The following is a 17,211-nucleotide window of genomic DNA, read 5'->3' as shown; positions in this document are numbered from 1 at the left end:
TTAGGCACTTGACCAAATGTGAGCTAATTTATTGTGGAACAGCTGTGACTCCCATTATTTCAATGGAAGTTGGGTTGCTTAGCATCTCTAAAAGGCCAAACTATTTTTTCATGTTAGGCTTAAATATGAAAAAGGAGACTTATTCTAAGCCAAATCCTGTACTTCACTTAGATTACAGCCCTGTATTAAAAGTTGAGTTTGTCTGTAGTATGCTCCCTTTTAAGCTAATTAGATGCTGGTCATAGACTTCTAGAAAGTACTTGAGAGCTGAATGATATTTCAGTGCACCTCTTCCACTGGAATGGCTCTGCTGCTATACTGTAGCCAAGGAGCTATTTATGCAGCTAAGAAGGAAGTCATAAGCCACATCATACTTCTTCCCCAGTAATGGCTAACCTGAGCAATTTTGGTCCTGCAGCACTGACTGCTCTCAGTTGCACCAATGACCAACAAGTTTAAAAGACTGGTTAGTGTTGGAGTTTGATCACAGGGACATAAAAACACCCTGTCTCTCTATCTTGTGCCATACACAGGAGCAGACAACATGACACCAGATATTCCCAATATCCTATGGGAGATCATTCTCTGTCTACTCATTAGAGCTTTAAGATGTGTGGGTTCTCTTTCAGGCTGCCCTAATTCAGTCCAATATTTGACCTTGTTTATATTTTCTGTTTACTGATTCATTGGGAGAACCTTTCCAAGTAGTGGGATGGCAGTAACAACCCCTTTTAAACTGAATGGCAATAAAGCTTGAGGTTTTTCATAGTGACAATGGTAGTGTAGAGTAGGGTATAGAAATCATAGAAAATTGGGGTTAGAAGAGACCTCAGAGGTCATCTAGTCCAACCCCCTGCTCAAAGAAAGTCTATCCCCAATTACATCATCCCAGCCAAAGCTTTGTCTAGCCAGGTCTTGAAAACCTCTAAGGATGGAGATTCCACCACCTCTCTAGGTAGCCTGTTTCAGTGTTTTACTACCCTCCTAGTAAGAAAATTCTTCCTAATATTTAATTTAAACTTCTGTTGCTGCAACTTGAGACCATTGCTCCTTGTTCTGTTATCTGCCACCACTGACAAAGTCTAGCTCCATCCTATTTTGAACCCCCTTTCAGGCAGTTGAAGGCTGCTATTAAATCCCCTCTGTCTTCTCTTCTCTAAACTAAATAGACCCAGTTCCCTCAACCTCTCCTCAGAAGTAATGTGCCACAGCCTCCTCACCATATGTGTTGCCCTCCACTGGACCCTCTCCAATTTGCCCACATCCTTTCTGTGCTGGGGTCCCAAAACTGAACAACAGTACTCCAGATGTGGCCTGATCAGTGCTGAATAGAAGGGAATAATCACTTCCATTGATGTACTGGCAACACACCTACCAATGCAGCCCAGTATGCCATTAGCTGTTTTGGCAACAAGGGCACACTGCTGGCTCATATTCAGCTAATTGTTTACTGTAACTCCCAGGTTCTTTTCTGCAGAGCTGCTGCCCAGCCAGTCAGCTTCTGGCCTGTACTGGTGCATGGGGTTGTTCTGTCTTAAGTGCAGGACTTGGTACTTGTCCTTGTTGAACCTCATGAGATTCCTTTTGGCCCAATCCTCCAATTTGTCAAAGCCACTCTGAATCCTAGCCCTACCCCCCAGTACATCTACTACTCCCCCTGGCTTGATGTCATATGAAAATTTGCTGAGGGTGTACTCTGTGCCTCTTCCAGGTTATTGATAAAGACATTGAACAAAACCAGCCCCAGGACTGACCCCTGTGGCACTCCATTTGATACTGGCTGTCAATTAGAAATTGAACCATTGAATACTACCCACTGGGCACATCTACATGAGATGGTTCATTGTTGTAGCCACACGCTAAGGCAACATAGTGTCAGCGGGCACAAACCATGATGCCACAGCTATGTTGCCATAGCAATGTGCTCCCTTGCTATAGCTTGTTGCTATGGCAATTTAACGACTAAAAATACCCATGTCCCCCCAGCACAGAGCAGTAACAGCTGAACCATAGGGGCACATGTAGATGCGTCCTCTGAGCCAATGCTCCATCCAGTTTTCTAACCATCCTATTGTCCCATTCATCCAGCCCAAACTTCCTTAACTTACCTGCAAGAATGTTGTGGGAGACTGTATCAAAAGGCTTGTGAAAATCGAGGTATATTATTTGTCATGTGATATGATATATGAAGAAATATCTAGTAGTTCTTCAATAGGTCTGAAAAAGCAAAGTTACATTTACATTGAATGGTAGAATATTCTGTGAGAATATTAGGATCCTTGTCATTTTTCACTGTTTATTAGTTTGCTTCTTCAAAAGATTACCAACAAGTCAGTAAAACTGGCACTTGAGGAGGAAATATTTGTCTGAAGGGAGTTGCCAGATCCCTGCCTTTAATTTTGTGTCTTATTCACTGCTGGAGTGTAGCCAAAAGCTTCTTGGGTGATCAAACAGAACAGCTAGCTACTTAAATAAATTAGGATGTTTGCATGTAATACTAAAGCTACCCACACATGAGATTTCAGATCGTGTCTTTCAGAAGGAAATGCTGAAGACCTGTTATCTTGGGAGTTGCACCTGATAGCACATGACATATTGGGTTTTTGTCCCATTTAAGAGAAACTGTAGAGAAAGCAAAGATGGAAGTTTAGACAGAAAAAGTTCAATAAAAAAACAGAGTATCAGTAAGGGCATCTACACATGCAAATGTTAGTGAATGGGTTTACTCTGCAGTAATTTACTGTGGTGGTTCCCAGGGGCATAGAGCAATCTCCCAGCCCTCCCTCCATGATTGTGGAGCCAGGGCCAGGAGCTCCCTGTTACTGGGGCAGAGGGATATTGTCCTGGCCCAGGCTCCACCATTGGAGCCCACCACAGGTGCAGAGAGTAATCTCCCATCCCCTGCTTTCCAGCTGACCGGGAGCAAATTTCCTTCCAGTTGGCTGTTTACACATGTCTTATTGCACAGTAACTACTCCACAGTTAATTTGCTACCTTCAAATGCAGGTAGCAAATTAACTGCAGAGTAGAGTAAATTCCTGTGCAGTAAGCATCTGCATTTGTAGATGGGGATGCTTACTATGCAGTAATTTGCTTTACTGTGTAATTAAGCATCTTGTGTAGACGTGCCCCATGTGTAGCTTTTATGTGTCGCCTGCCTGTGCCACTTTATTTTCTGGGGAGTTAGTTGTATCCCTAAAAGAAAACACAGCCTCTCCATTAAACCATTTTTAATGCACTTTTGAAGGAAAGACTGAGTTAAATTTATTGGAGGGGAAAAGATTTATTTTTTACATATTGAAAGATTAGTCCAAAACACAAGACTTGGGTCCTTGTTATATTGTAATTTTGGGTGGCTCTTGCAGCTCTTAACACTTGGATTGTCTAAGCATTAACACCTGAAACTAGGTTTAAGTACTCTTTGGGTGCCTATGTATGTGCTATTAATGCTATAAAGGCTTACTGCATGTATTTTACCATGCAGTAAGCCTTCCTTGGGGGCATGTCTACCTGTGCTTCCTGTTGGGACGAAATCTACTCCCAAAGGGAGCAGCCTAATAGAGGGCTGCTCCTACCCTGCTCTGGCCCCCTGCTGCAACCAGGAGGAGCTCCCAGCTCCCCCAAGATGCTATCTCAGGGGCAGACAGGGAGCATGGAGGCCAGTCCTGATGCACATGGGGCCAGAAGACTTCTGCCAGCTGCAGTGGCAGCTGTTTTCTGGCCCCATGCACATTAGGAGGGGTCCTGATGTGCAGGGGACCAGGAGACTGTTCTCACTGCAGAGCTCTCCCAGCCCTGTGCACATGGAGACAAGCTCTGTGCCCAGTGGGGCTTCCCCATGCAGCCAGGGGATCACTGGGAGCTGTCCCACTTCTGGGACAGTTCCCAGCCAGCCCCTGACTGCACAAGGATTTCTCCACCCAGCTGGAGGCTTGCTAAGAGCTGCCTCAGAAGTGGGACAGCTCCCAGCCAGTCCCCAACTGGGCAGGGAAATGAAGAGCTCCCCAGTCTCAGCACTGTTCAACTTCTGGCTCCTGTAGGGGGCTGAGAGCTGAGCAGTGCCAGGATGAAAGGAGTTCTGTATCCCCTGTGGCCACCTGGTGTTGGGGCTGAATGGGAACAAATTTATTCCTGGTCAGCATCTACACATGTACTGCTGTGCAGTATCTACTGCATGGTTAGTTACTACCTGTATTTACAGGAAGTAGCTAACTGCCCAGTAGACTAATTTACTGTGCAGTAAATAGTGCACACATGTAGATGGTAACACTTTACTACCCAGTATATTAGCCTACCATGCGGTAAAGTGTCTCATGTATACACGCCTGTTGTGCAGCTCAAACTTATGTCACTGGGGCAGGTTTATCTTTGATCCGTGTTACCCAGCCCATGTTACACTAAAGTGTAGTCACTCTAGGCTACACTTTAGTGTAAACACCCCACCACCCGCCCTTACCTGCTGGTCTGGATAGGGCCCACTCCCCTCCCCAGCACCCCGGATCCCTGCTCAATAACCCCTCTCCACTTACTTGTGGCTGCCTGCACTTTCAGTCCTGGAGCTGGGGGAGAAGAACAGACCGGGAAGGGTTAACCTGGCTGCCCAGCTGTCACCCCTGCCTCTACAGCAGCTAGACAGGTAGGCTAACCCTTCCCTGTCTGCTCCCCTCCCCCACCCCAAGACAAGCACTAGGGCCTGGGCAGGCAAATTAACCCTTCCCTGCCTGCTCTCCACCCCCAGGACAGAGAGTGCAGGCAACCACAAGTAGGTGGCAGGGGTTGGGGGAATCCCAAGGGGTCAGAGGAGAGCTCTGCGGGTGGGAGGGAAAGCATGGAAGCCGAAGGGGGCAGGGGGGAAACCCAGAATGGGAGTGGGGTGTGGGAGGCATTCTAACCTTACAGTCCTCCAGGCTCTTGCTGGCCTTAACGTGTGTCCACTCAAAACTTAAGGTAGTACTAACACTGATCAACATTTGTGCAGCTCACAGTGTAAGGGTAACAAGGCCCTTAGATGCTATCAAATTCACTCATCCCTACTGTTATATCCTATTTCATGCATAATTTTCATCATTGTTGTGTCTTCCTTTTTAAGACCTCATAAAATGGATCAGATATTGTTGTATGACCATCTGACCAAGAGTTGCAGGAAGCCATTAATTCTCAAGTGCTGAAATCATTTTAGAAGGACACCACAAAAAAGATTTCTTGAGAACAAAAACTGATACTGATTTAGGCTGTCGATGGTTTTATTGTGCATTAAAAAAGTCATTAAAATTAGCATATGCAGGGATGCTGACTGATCTGCCTGTTTCAGAAAGAGGAAGGATGGAAATCATGATCATCTTTATGCAGTAATTACTTTGGGAAAAGATACATTAGACACCTTGAAACAGTGGGACATATTGTAAGTTAAAACAAAAAAAAAATTACATTTGGTTGTCTTTACTTCTGCTATCCCCAAAAAGTATTCTGGATACTTACTTTTGGTGAAGTAATGTATTAGTAATAAGGCTTTATAAGCGGCACATTTTTTTGGTCATCTCGGGCAGTTAGAAGTTACAATGGAGTTTGTGATATGGTATTGTGATAGCTTGTGGAGTTCATGATTCCTAAGTGAATTACCATATCACTCTTCCTTTTTTTGACTTAAGTGTTTTTTGAAAAGTCAAAATGGGGGAGTTAATTTCTGAATCTTTTTTTGAAAGAATAAAATTGTACTCACATCATAGAATGAGGACTTCATCAAAATATGTGCATTCCTTTTAGCTGCTATTTCTGTACATACAGTAATTTTTTGAGCTGCAATAGCCATACCCTACTTAAAGTATATCCTATGTTGTATTATTTGCTTTCACTTCTTCATATTTAGCTTTTAGGATGTGGGGTATACCATCCAAATTCATGTGCTCTCGAATAGGGTCCTAAAAGAATGTGAATGGTTCTTACTCAGAATGAGGATGTATGCTATCAGAAACTTAGTGTACTGGGTCAAGAAGTTGTTGCAGTTTTTAAACTTAATGAAATATCCCAAGAGTTTTATATTCCAGGGGACCTGCATAGAATTTCCTGTTTTCAGTATGGATAACTCCAGAGTTTCAGAAACATGTTCTTGACATAGCCAAGAGTAAATATGTTTTGTCCTGGATAAACTGAGTTGAATATCCAGAGTTGTTGATAATGGTAGTGATTTTTCCCCCGGTGTTCACAGTAATTGGTTTTGGGTCATTGTAGCTCCTTGGTTTGCTTAGCCCTTTCCTCACCACTGCTCTGTGATAGTTTCAAGAGGTGTAATGATGCATCTTCTTCTCAGGCTTGTTGGTTCCTCTTTCGTTGGCTTCACCAGGACAGATGGAATGCTCATGTTTTGATAGTTTCTTATCAACAACTTGCATTTGCCAATGAATCTCTTGATAGTTTTATTGTACATCAACAGCAGTTGATTGGAATTTTCTAGTCTAATAATACCGCGTGTCCTGCTACTGTTTTCTTCCTGAGTGGCTATGGCATTAAGACACAAAATATTTTGTTTTCCTTAATCATTTGCACTTTTTCCATTTGACTAATTTTTTTGGTTCGTTTTTGTTTTTACCTTTCATATTGCTTTCGATACCGAATCATTTTTTATCTGTTTGTCCCTATTCTACTTCCTGGATTCCTTTAGTTTGATCCTGCGCACTTGTTCTTCCTAAGTGACAGTTGTTGTTATGACCCTTTGCCCAGACAGTTCAGCTGTCCATGGTATTTAGAAGCATTAGGTTTAGATCTGTCTCTTTCATCAATCTCTCCTGTAAACTGAAATAATGTGTACATCAAAAGAGTTTTTTCCTATAATTAGGGAATCTTTTACACCTCCAAAGTTACATGTGAATGCCAGAATTCTCAGCTCTGTAAGCTATCTGTTCAATCTTCTATTGCTTGTTGTTGGGTATGAAAAAACAACAACAAATAGTTTGGCTCTACAACTTCATTCTGGCAGGAGGTCATAACACTCATCAAACACTCTTCTTGGCTGTTTTAGAGTTTCAGGAATCATTCCTCTAACTCCTTAGCCTTTATTTCAGATGCATTTTCTCATCTTTATTCCCCAGGGTCATCTCTTTATACAGTTAGCTCTTGCACCCTTTGCTTCCATCCTTCTGCAAAGTTTTTTACTGGAAATTAAGCCTTTCTTGTGTTCTGAGTCTCTCCATGCTGGCTTTTTGCTCTCTTCCTAGATTATGATTTGTATTCCAGCTCAATCAAGCTCCTTTCTTTACTGTCAGGCCCCCTCTACATATTACAGATATTGTACAATTAACTAGTTAATTGCACAATTACCTTGAGACAACTACACATGCAAAGTAAATATCACACCATAACCAGCTACCAGCTATTAAGTTAGGAAAGATAGAGCTTGAAAATGTGTACTAACTTTATAGCCAGTTGCTATCAAGCTTTAATTTGAATGTCTAGCAGAGCCTCCCCTGTAGCTGAGAGCCCTGTCAGTTGCTTGACAATGCCTCCTTTAGATTATTTCCTCCTACAACCAGTAGCTGCCTATACACATGCAGAGAGCCAGAATTACAACATGTTGGAGCAGACTCAATTCATTGAGTCTGCTCCAATTAATTGGGTCTGCTGAAGCGTGGTAACTACTGCACTCCAGCAGACTCCAACATCACTTGTGTCAGTGTCCCCACATTGAAAAATGGCGGTAGGGGCACTTTAACTGAAGCTGGTTCAACAAGCTTTAAAGTGCCTCTGCCACCATTTTTCAGCATGGAGATGCTGATACACATGACACTCTGGGAGGCTGATACATGTGATACATGGGGTGTTGATACATGTGATGCTCTGGGAGGTGGGGGAGGTGGTTTAATTAGAGCAGCTCTCAGAGTGCCCCCCCCATCACCTCCCAGAGCACGTCTATAAATGTTCAATATTCCTCTCTGTAGAGTTCATGGAGGTTGTTATAGAATCTGCTTGAGCTCCAGGGTTCCTCTCAGACACAGCATGTCAGTCACATGTCATTTTAAGGGTTTTGAGACTAATCAAAGAAATATCTTATGTGTGCAAATACAGAGACTAAAAGTCTTCCTCACCCTCTGCAGTTTGGTCCACAGATCAGTAAAACCTTCTGTTTTCTTAATTTCCTCTGGGAACCTTCTTTCTTCTCTGCTTGCTTCTTGCCTTGAAACTTTGGGGAAGATGAAATGAAGCACAGGAAGCCCTATGGATGACAAAGGGCATTTCTGCATCACCAGCTTACTGTGCCAGGCAACAGCATGCTCATATATACTGTACGGCTTTGAATACACTACCTCCCAAGCTGGCAGTAACATAATCATATTAGTGTGGCACTGCAGTGGGCTAATTAGCACTGTTAGTAGGAATAGTTTGCCTAACAGCAGCACCATGCGGATGTGGCTATACTGCTCCTAGTTCAGGCAGTATCCAGTATGATATATTTGAGAGCACTGATACCTGGTACAATAAGTTTGTGATATAGCCATGAAAGTCTGTGATATAGTCATGGCCAGAAATGAGAGAGTAGGACAGAATTTCAGGGGGTAAGGAAAAAAGGCACGAGGAGAGCTATTCAGGGGGGACATCTGACAATAACAGAGGGGAAAAGTCCTATAAAATTATTCAGTGCCAAATTTGGTGTGTTTTTGTCATTGTTTTTCAAAATATGATTTGCCTAACTCTTCTTATGGGCAGTGTGGAAACTAAATGGCATCTGTGTACCTGGAAGTGAGAGGGGAGTGGAGAGATCAAGAGGAAGGAGCTCCAAGGCAAAATGAAGACTGAAATAGAGGAGAAAGTTAAAAATAAAAATAAATGAAGAGGGAGACAGAACAACTGAGGGCTCAGTACGTGGATACTGTAGTAAGGGGTGCAGTATAATCACCTAGGAGGTCAGTATGAGTTAGAGATACAGCCTTACAGAAAAAAAGTTAAAATCACCCTGCATAAGTTAGTTTGGCTATTGTGTTGCTTCTTTCATGTCTATGGCTAGCTAGCCACATTGGGCCATATTCTCTGATGATGTAAATCAACATCTCATCATTAACCACGTGCTATGGGAAAGCAAGTGCATGCTTTTCCCATGCATCAATGTGCCTCTTACTTTTGTATGGCATCAGCTATCAACTTTCAGATCTGAGCCACTGTCTGGTATTATCATTTGGGGCACTTTTACATGTATCCTGGGGGTGGGGAGGGGGCAGCGCTTTAATTAGAGTGGCTCCAAGAGCCGCTTTAATTAAAATGCCACCATATCTCCTGTATCAACGTCCCCACACTCAAAAATGGCAGTGGGGACGCTTGAACTAACACTCATTCTATGAGCGTTAGTTCAAGCACCCCTGCTGCCATTTTTAAGCACAGGGACACTGATACAGGAGACACAGGAGGCTGCTGGAGCACGGCAATTGCCATGCTCCAGACAACTCGATTGATATTCTCCGACCTACTCTGATATTTTCCAACATACTGGAATTCCATCTGCTTTGTCTGGACATTTTTAAGGATTGCAACTTTTGATTAAGTGCTGTGCTGTGTGTTGGACACCTCGTTCAGGCAGGGTGTTCATCTTGTGTCCAAGATGTTCATCTTCTGAAGTGCAGTGTCTGTATCCAGACCTCAGTCTGTTCAGCTTGAACCACGCTTCTCTGTCAAAGTCTTGCCCAATGGAGTATGGTCCGACCTTTCCCAGTGGTTGCCCCACTCCATTGATGCCCTTAGGTTTGGTTCAGCATCTCCAATCTCTTCCAGGAGCTTGTGGACTTCATGTATAAACAGTTTATGATTTTTAAGCCTTTTTAGCCCTCCATTTGTTCAGGTCTTCAGTTAATAGTTGATGGAACAGGCGATTTTTGTCATCTTTTACCTCTATTGCCAGTAATGACGTTAGGATCTGTCTTAGATCGCTTGCTCTACTATCTGAGATTACAGGAAGTACAAGGTATGTATAATTTGTGCAGCCTGTTATGAGTGTCTTTACACTGTAAGTACAGTGTCAAACTTTCTAGTGTGACAACTGGACCATACAGGAGCTCAATATTCTACTGGGGCATGTACCATTGCAAGTGCAGTGGTTCAGAGCACTTTGAGGTTAGCACTCCATGTTGTGCTGGCCAAACATCTTAAGGCAGCTACCCATTTAGAGACTTTATTGCTGACCTTCTGAATGAGAAGGTGAGGGAACAGACCAATGTGATTCCTAGGTAGGTTGGGGTATGCTCATGGGGAAGTATGTGGTTGCCTACTGTGATATTCAGCATGCTCGTGGCTCAACTGTTATCCAGGTAGTAGAGCAATGTTACAAATTTATTGATGCTCAACATTAAATGCCACTTGTGGAGACAGTCATCAATGAGTTCCATGTCAGTTCTTTTCCTTGGGCTACTACGGCGATGTTGTTAGCATATGTTATTGCTTGGATGTTGTGTGTGGGCAGTTTGAGATGCATATATTGAAAACTATTGGTGCTAGCAGTGATCAGGGTCCCCCCAGGGGATATCATTCTTCAGAGTTTGTACTCTGCTTTTCTCTCCGTAGCTGGTAGTGAATATGAATGATCTACTGTAGATCATGTTCATGATGAAAGTGCATAGCTTGTAGTCAGGTATCATAGAGTGCAGTTTATTTTTGAGGCCTTGGTGCCATACATAGTCATAGGAAAGTGTAAGGTTGATAAAAGCCATAGATTGTAATTCATACATGGTAAGGCTGGAAGGGACCTCAGAAGATCATTAGGTCCAGCTCCCTGCAGCAAGCAGGAAAGATAACTGGAGGTCAGATGACCCCAGCAAGGTGACTTTCTAGTCTCCTCTTGAAGATTTCCAGGGTAGGCGATTGCACCACCTCTGGAGGGACCTTATTCGACATCCCTTTTTCTTCCTCATTTCAAACCTGTTTTCTATGTCTGATGTAAGTAATGTAATTTGGTCAGTGTTACATCACTTTTTCCAAATTTTCTACTCACTTTTTCTATTTTCAGAGCTGCAGCTCAGCGGTGTTCTCAGTTCTATTCAGAAATATGTGCTCTATGAGTTTGTATGTAGTGCAGAGTAGTGAGAAGGGTTGGTCACTCTTGGGATCTTCTCCTGGTTTACTTGATTTCAGGATAGCAATGACATCAGCTTTTCTCTAGATTTTTGGAAGTTTGATATTACTTACTTTCTAGATATTTATACATAGATTTTGAAGACATCTTTTTATTGTGGTTCCAAGCTTGGTAACAGATTCTGAGAATGCTACTAAGACAGTTGGACTTTTGATTTTTCCTATATCAAGACACTCTACTTTCCAATTTTGATACAGGATGAACCAGATCACCCTCTCCTATTTCATAGTTTCATAGTTTCTAGGGTTGGAAGGGACCTGAGCAGATCGAGTCCAACCCCCTGCCATGGCAGGAAAGAGTACTGGGGTCAAACGACCCCAGCAAGATGTACATGTAGCCTCCTCTTAAAGACCCCCAGGGTAGGAGCCAGTACCACTTCTCTTGGAAGTTGGTTCCAGACCCTAGCCGCCCTGACTGTGAAGTAGCGCTTCCTGATAGCTACCCTAAATCTACCCTCTGCCAGCTTGTGACCGTTATTCCTGGTCACTCCTGGCACTGCTCGGGGGAACGGGGACTCCCTCAATGCCTGCTGGTCCCTTCTGACTAGTTTGTAACAGGCCACTAGATCCCCCCTCAGCCTTCTCTTGTGGAGGCTGAACAGGTTCAGGTCCCTTAGCTTCTCCTTATAGGGCCTGCCCTGCTGCCTCCTGATCATGCGAGTGGCCCTCCTCTGGACCCTCTCCATGTTGTCCACATCCCTCTTGAAGTGCGGTGCCCAGAACTGGACGCAGTACTCCAGCTGCGGCCTGACCAGTGCCGCATAGAGGGGGAGGATCACCTCCTTGGACCTGCTTGGGATGCATCTGTGGATGCATGACAAGGTACGGCTGGCCTTCCTGACTGCCTCCCCACACTGCTGGCCCATGTTCATCTTGGAGTCAATGATGACTCCAAGATCCTTTTCTGCCTCTGCACTGACGAGAAGGGAGTTCCCCAGCTTGTAGGTGTGGTGCTAACTGTTCCTCCCCAGGTGCATCACCTTGCACTTCTCAGTGTTTAATCCCATCCTGTTCTCATCTGCCCACCCCTGTAACCTGTCTAGGTCTGACTGCAGCCCATTCCTCCCCTCTAGCAAGCCCACATCCCCCAACATCGTAGTGTCATCAGCAAATTTGAACAGGGTGCTTTTTACCCCCTCATCCAAGTCACTGATGAAGATGTTGAACAGTGCGGGCCCGAGGACCAAGCCCTGCGGAACCCCACTGCCCACATCCCTCCAGGTCGAAAATGACCCAACCACTACCACCCTCTGGGGGTGACCTATTTGACTGTGTGGGTGTCGACACCACAGTCCCCCAGTTTTTTGATGAAAATGGGTTGAAAGACAGTGTCAAAGGCCTTCCAAAAGTCCAGGAAGACTATGTCCACTGCTACCCCTGCATCTAAGGATTTGGTGACCTGGTTGTAGAAGGCCACCAGGTTGGTCTGACAGGACCTGCCTCTAATGAACCCATGTTGGTTGCCCGGAAGCATAATCTCTCCTGCTGGCCCCTCGTGGACATGTGCCAGAATAATTCTCTCAAAAAGCTTGCCCAGGATTGAGGTAAGACTAACTGGCCTTTAGTTTCCCAGGTCCTCCTTCTTCCCTTTTTTGAAGATGGGAACCACGTTGGCCCTCTTCCAGTCCTCTGGTACCACACCAGAGCACCACGAGTGCTCGTAAAGCCATGCTAGGGGTCCTGCACTGACCTCTGCCAATTCCTTTAGTACTCTAGGCTGGAGATCGTCCGGACCGGCTGACTTGAATACGTCCAGTCCCTCCAGAAGCTCCCTAACTAGTTCCTCACTAACCCTTGGCCCAGGTGTGCCTCCCCTGGGGCCCAAGGGGGCCCAGCAGGGAGGTGACTGTTCTGGTCCCTACTTAGGAAGACGGAGGCAAAGAAATTGTTAAATATGTTAGCTTTGTCATTTGGTATGACTACCAAATTTCCTAGCTTGTCCTGCAGGGGCCCCACATTACCCAGGACCTTCTTTTTGCCCCCCATGTATTTAAAAAAGGACTTCTTGTTGTACTTGATCTGGGAAGCTAGTCCCAGTTCCATCTCCACCTTGGCCTTCCTGACTGCCCCCCTGCATCCCCAAGCAACTGCAGTACAATCCTCCCTGGTGATGGCCCCTCCCTTCCACTGGGTGTGCGCCTCCCTTTTAGCTAGGAGACATTCCCGGATGCTTTTGGTGAGCCATGGGGGCTTTTGCACCCTCCTGCCCCCTTTGATCCGTGTTGGGATTACCTCCCTTTGGACTTGGAGGATCGTCTTCTTAAGGAGCAACCACTCTTCTTGGACACCTGGCTCCCCTCCCTTCCGGGACCTCAGTGCTTCCCTGACTATTCTCCTTAGCTCACAGAAGTCCACCCTCCTGAAATCTAGGGCTGCTGCCTTGCTGCAGGCCTTTGCCACCTTGCGCTGAATGGTGAATTCCAGCAGGCGATGATCACTGTCGCCCGGGTGGTTGAGCACCCGCAGCCCCCTGACCAGGTCATCACGCGTGGCCAGCACCAGGTCCAACAAGGCATCTCACTTGGTGAGGCTGTGCACCTCCTGGGTTAGATGGAGGTCTTGCATTTTGGCTAGGAACTTACATGAGTGGTCAGACCTGGCTGACTGCTCTTCCCAGCAGATGTCTGGAAAGTTCAGGTCACCCATGATGACCACGTCCTTTGACCTAACTACCTCCGTGAGCTGACTTAAGAATTCCTGGTCTAGCTCTTCCCCTTGGTTGGGTGGTCTGTAGTAGACCCCCACCATTAAATCTCTTTCCCCTTGACTGCCCTGTATTCTAACTTCAGAGTACCCCTCCTCTGATTCTTTGTTAATTGCCGAGGATGTGTATTCCTCCTTAATGTAGAGCGCCACGCCCCCACCTTTCCTCCCTGTCCTATCCCTCCTGTACAGCCTATAGCCCTTGATAGTCACCTGCCAGTCATGCGCTGGGTCCCACCATGTTTCATTGAGGCCCACTGTGTCTGGGTTGGTGTCAGCTAGCAGGAGGGTAAGTTCCTCTTGCTTGTTTCCCATACTACGAGTGTTTGTGTAGAAGCATTTGAGGCGTCCTGTGGATGTGTGCACTGGCCCCCGATTTCCAGCATTACCCTGGCCCGTTGCTTACCTGTGTATATGTTCCACTCGTCGGTCTAGGCTGGGCTGTACTTGTGGGTATTGCTTGGTTTGGCAGTCCAAGGCTTCCTCTGCCCTCGTCTTCCCCTTCCCCCAGTGAGCCTAGTTTAAAGCCCGCCAGAGGAGATCCTCCAACCTAGAAGAAAACACATACTTACCTTTAGGTGAAAGGTGGAGCCCGTCCCATCCGAGCATGTCTCTTGTCATGATGTGTGGGTCATTGTCAAGGAAGCCAAAGCCTGCCTCGAGACACCATTCCCGAAGCCGCCAGTTGGTTTCCACGATGCACGTCGCGTGCCATCTTCCATGTCTGCTCACTGGTAGGATAGAAGAGAAAACCACCTGTGCACCTATCTCCTTCAGCACGCCCCCCAGAGTGTGGTAGTCCACCATCAGGCAATCATGGCTTCTGCTGGCTGCATCATTAGTACCCACATGGATTAGGACCATGGGGTAGTAATCGGTGGGTTGGATCACAGCCTGGATCATCCCCTTCACGTCCTGAATCTTTGCTCCCAGTAGACCTCGTGTGTTGAGGGGTCCTGGCGACAGTTGGGGCCCTCTGTACCTCTCAGGATGGAGTCACCTATGATGATCACTCAAGCCTTTTTCCTCCTGGACTGCTTAGCTCCTTCGGCCAGCTCAGATCGTGGAGAGCCTGGAGTTGCCTCCTCTCCTTCCTTCTCCTCCAGAGTTCCCAGGGCCTCATACTTGTTCTCCAGCTGGACTGGAGGAACTGGTACTGCTAAGTTATGAGCACCCCTGGTTCTGGAGGTGACCATCTGCCACTCTGCAGGGGAGCGCACTTCCCAAGGTGCTTCTCCCTTGGTTATGTGACCCTGCAGGGAAAGGAAATAGCTGTCAATTTCTTCCTCCGCCTCCCTGATTCCCCTCAGCCTGCTAACCTCCTCCTGGAGCTCCCTCACCTGCACCTCCAGGGCCCTAAGGTGGCCACCTGCAGGACAGGTGTGGGGGTCCCCAGTCCCTGCCCCCCCCGGGCCTTGCTGGGCAACTCCCGCAGGCCTGGGGGTGGGGGATGCCAGCCCCGCCATGGGCTCTGTCTGGGTGGAGGCCTTAGACAAGCCCTGGAAAGGCTGCGCCCCCCAGGCAGGGGCCCTGGCAGCACTCTGTGTCAACACCATCTTAGGAGTTGCTGCTTTTTTCTAGCTTAGTGCAGTGCCTTTGCCCTGCTTCCAGTGCTAGCAGGAGTCTCCCTCCTGGCCCTTCCTGCTCACCCACCAGCGTGCTCTTACAGAGTGCACCTGTTTGCGTATTCATGCAGCATGGCTTGGGAGCACGGCTCCCTACCGGCTCAGTTAAGAGGGATCTGGGGGGCTTCCCTTCTGGATCCGGCTCAGCTGCATCCGGTCCCTCTGCCCCACTTACCTTAGGGGGATCAACTGGTACTGCCCCCGCTGCTGGCTCCGCTGCTGCTACATCCATCTTCGCTTTGGGTCAGGTAAGGGGGCACATGTGCATGTGGGACACGTGTGCCTGGATCCCTCCTCTTCTCCCTGCTCCTGGCTCCTGAGTGTCGGGAGCTATGTCAAACCATGGCTTTTAAAGGCCATGGTTTGAAATTCCTGTCACTGCCCCAACAGCCAATCAGGCGCTCCAATCTTCCCAGAAGTGCCTGCCAGCAGTCCCGCCCCCGATACTCCCCCGCTGGGGGGGATCTGATGCCTCCTCAGCCTGCTCCCCGAGGGTTAACCCTGGGGGTGCTCCCTGGCTTGGGGGGACAGTCCCCCCTAGCTCACCCCCTGTTTGTGCGCTCTGTTCGCATGGCGCGGCTCAGGAGCGCAGCTCCCTACCGGCTCAGTTAAGAGGGATCCAGGGGGCTTCCCCTCCAGATCCGGCTCAGCTGTGTCTGGTCCCTCTGCCCCACTTGCCTTAGAGGGATCAGCTGGTGCTGCCCCCACCGCTGGCTCCGCTGCTGCTGCATCCACCTCCGCTTCGGGTCAGGTAATGGGGCACATGTGTGCCTGGATCCCTCCTCTTCTCCCTGCTCCTAGCTATTTTTGAGGGAATAACTTGGCTCTTCTTCAACTTCATAACTAAGGCTATTCCTCACTCAAGTAATCAGTGCTGGAACTCATCGGCAGGGAAATGAAACCATATGTAATCCTACAAGAAACACATATAGAGCATCTACAGAAGATGAAGCTTTCAGGCTACAGCCTTACAGACTCTGTAGCCAGCAGGATATATGGCCTTGCTGCGATCATAAGAAAGGACCTTGTCATTTAATACCAGGGGACATAACACCTCCCAAAGTACAACAGAATGGAGTGCTATCCAGGTCAATGACATAGTCATTGTCAGTGTATACAAGCCACCTTCTGCAATGTTGTCAATCACATCCCTGCTTATTTATGACCAGACAAGCTTATATGTAGATGACTTCATCATCAAATTTAGATATACTCAGTTAACAATAGTAACAAAGACAGTCTTTGTCTCTGGGCAAGCCTGAATGATATAACCCACTTATGACCTGAAGGAGGCATGTGTCTTCCACTCTGGATGCTGGAAAATTCCAACAAACCCAGATCTTGCCTAATGGAAGGGCAACTTGAGTAAATTACCAATAAGAAAAGTACTTGATAGGCTCCTATCATCTCAGCACAGACCCTTGCTGTGACAAAACTGACAAAATGATTTTTGAGCCCACAACACCCAGACCAGCTCCAAGATGAAACTTTCAGAAGGTGTATTGGCAGAAATACCAAAAGCTGAACACAAATAGAGCTAACTAATTAGAGGATCCATCAGAAACCAATACTGATCAAGGCTACGATACATATACAAACTGCCTAATTGAAATAGCCAAACTCTGTATACCTAGAGTCTATAGAAGCCATTATGTGCTATGCAGGGATGAGAGCAGTGCAAACAGCTCTTTAACATAATCAAGCAATGCAATGACATCGCAATTGTATAAAGAACTACAGAACAGCTGGCTACCACATTGAACAATATCAAAAAGGA

General features: G+C 46.6%; 1 protein-coding gene and 1 long non-coding RNA gene across 6 annotated transcripts in view; one reads left to right on the top strand and one right to left on the bottom strand.

Annotated features, from left to right (window-relative positions):
• Positions 1 to 17,211, top strand: part of DPYD (dihydropyrimidine dehydrogenase) — a 685,692-nt gene that overhangs the window by 473,639 nt on the left and 194,842 nt on the right. The window lies entirely within an intron of this gene.
• Positions 16,104 to 17,211, bottom strand: part of LOC149863720 (uncharacterized) — a 61,691-nt gene continuing 60,583 nt past the window's right edge. Inside the window, exon 6 of the long non-coding RNA XR_016442747.1 lies at positions 16,104 to 16,347. This is a non-coding gene — a long non-coding RNA (uncharacterized LOC149863720). The remainder of the gene's footprint in view (positions 16,348 to 17,211) is intronic.

Source organism: Crocodylus siamensis, chromosome 5, assembly GCF_052110815.1.
Source record: "Crocodylus siamensis isolate JL-2025a chromosome 5, ASM5211081v1, whole genome shotgun sequence".
Classification (NCBI taxonomy): Eukaryota; Metazoa; Chordata; order Crocodylia; family Crocodylidae; genus Crocodylus; species Crocodylus siamensis.
The sequence above is the reverse complement of the archived record's forward strand: the minus strand, read 5'-3'. Positions and strand labels throughout refer to the sequence as shown.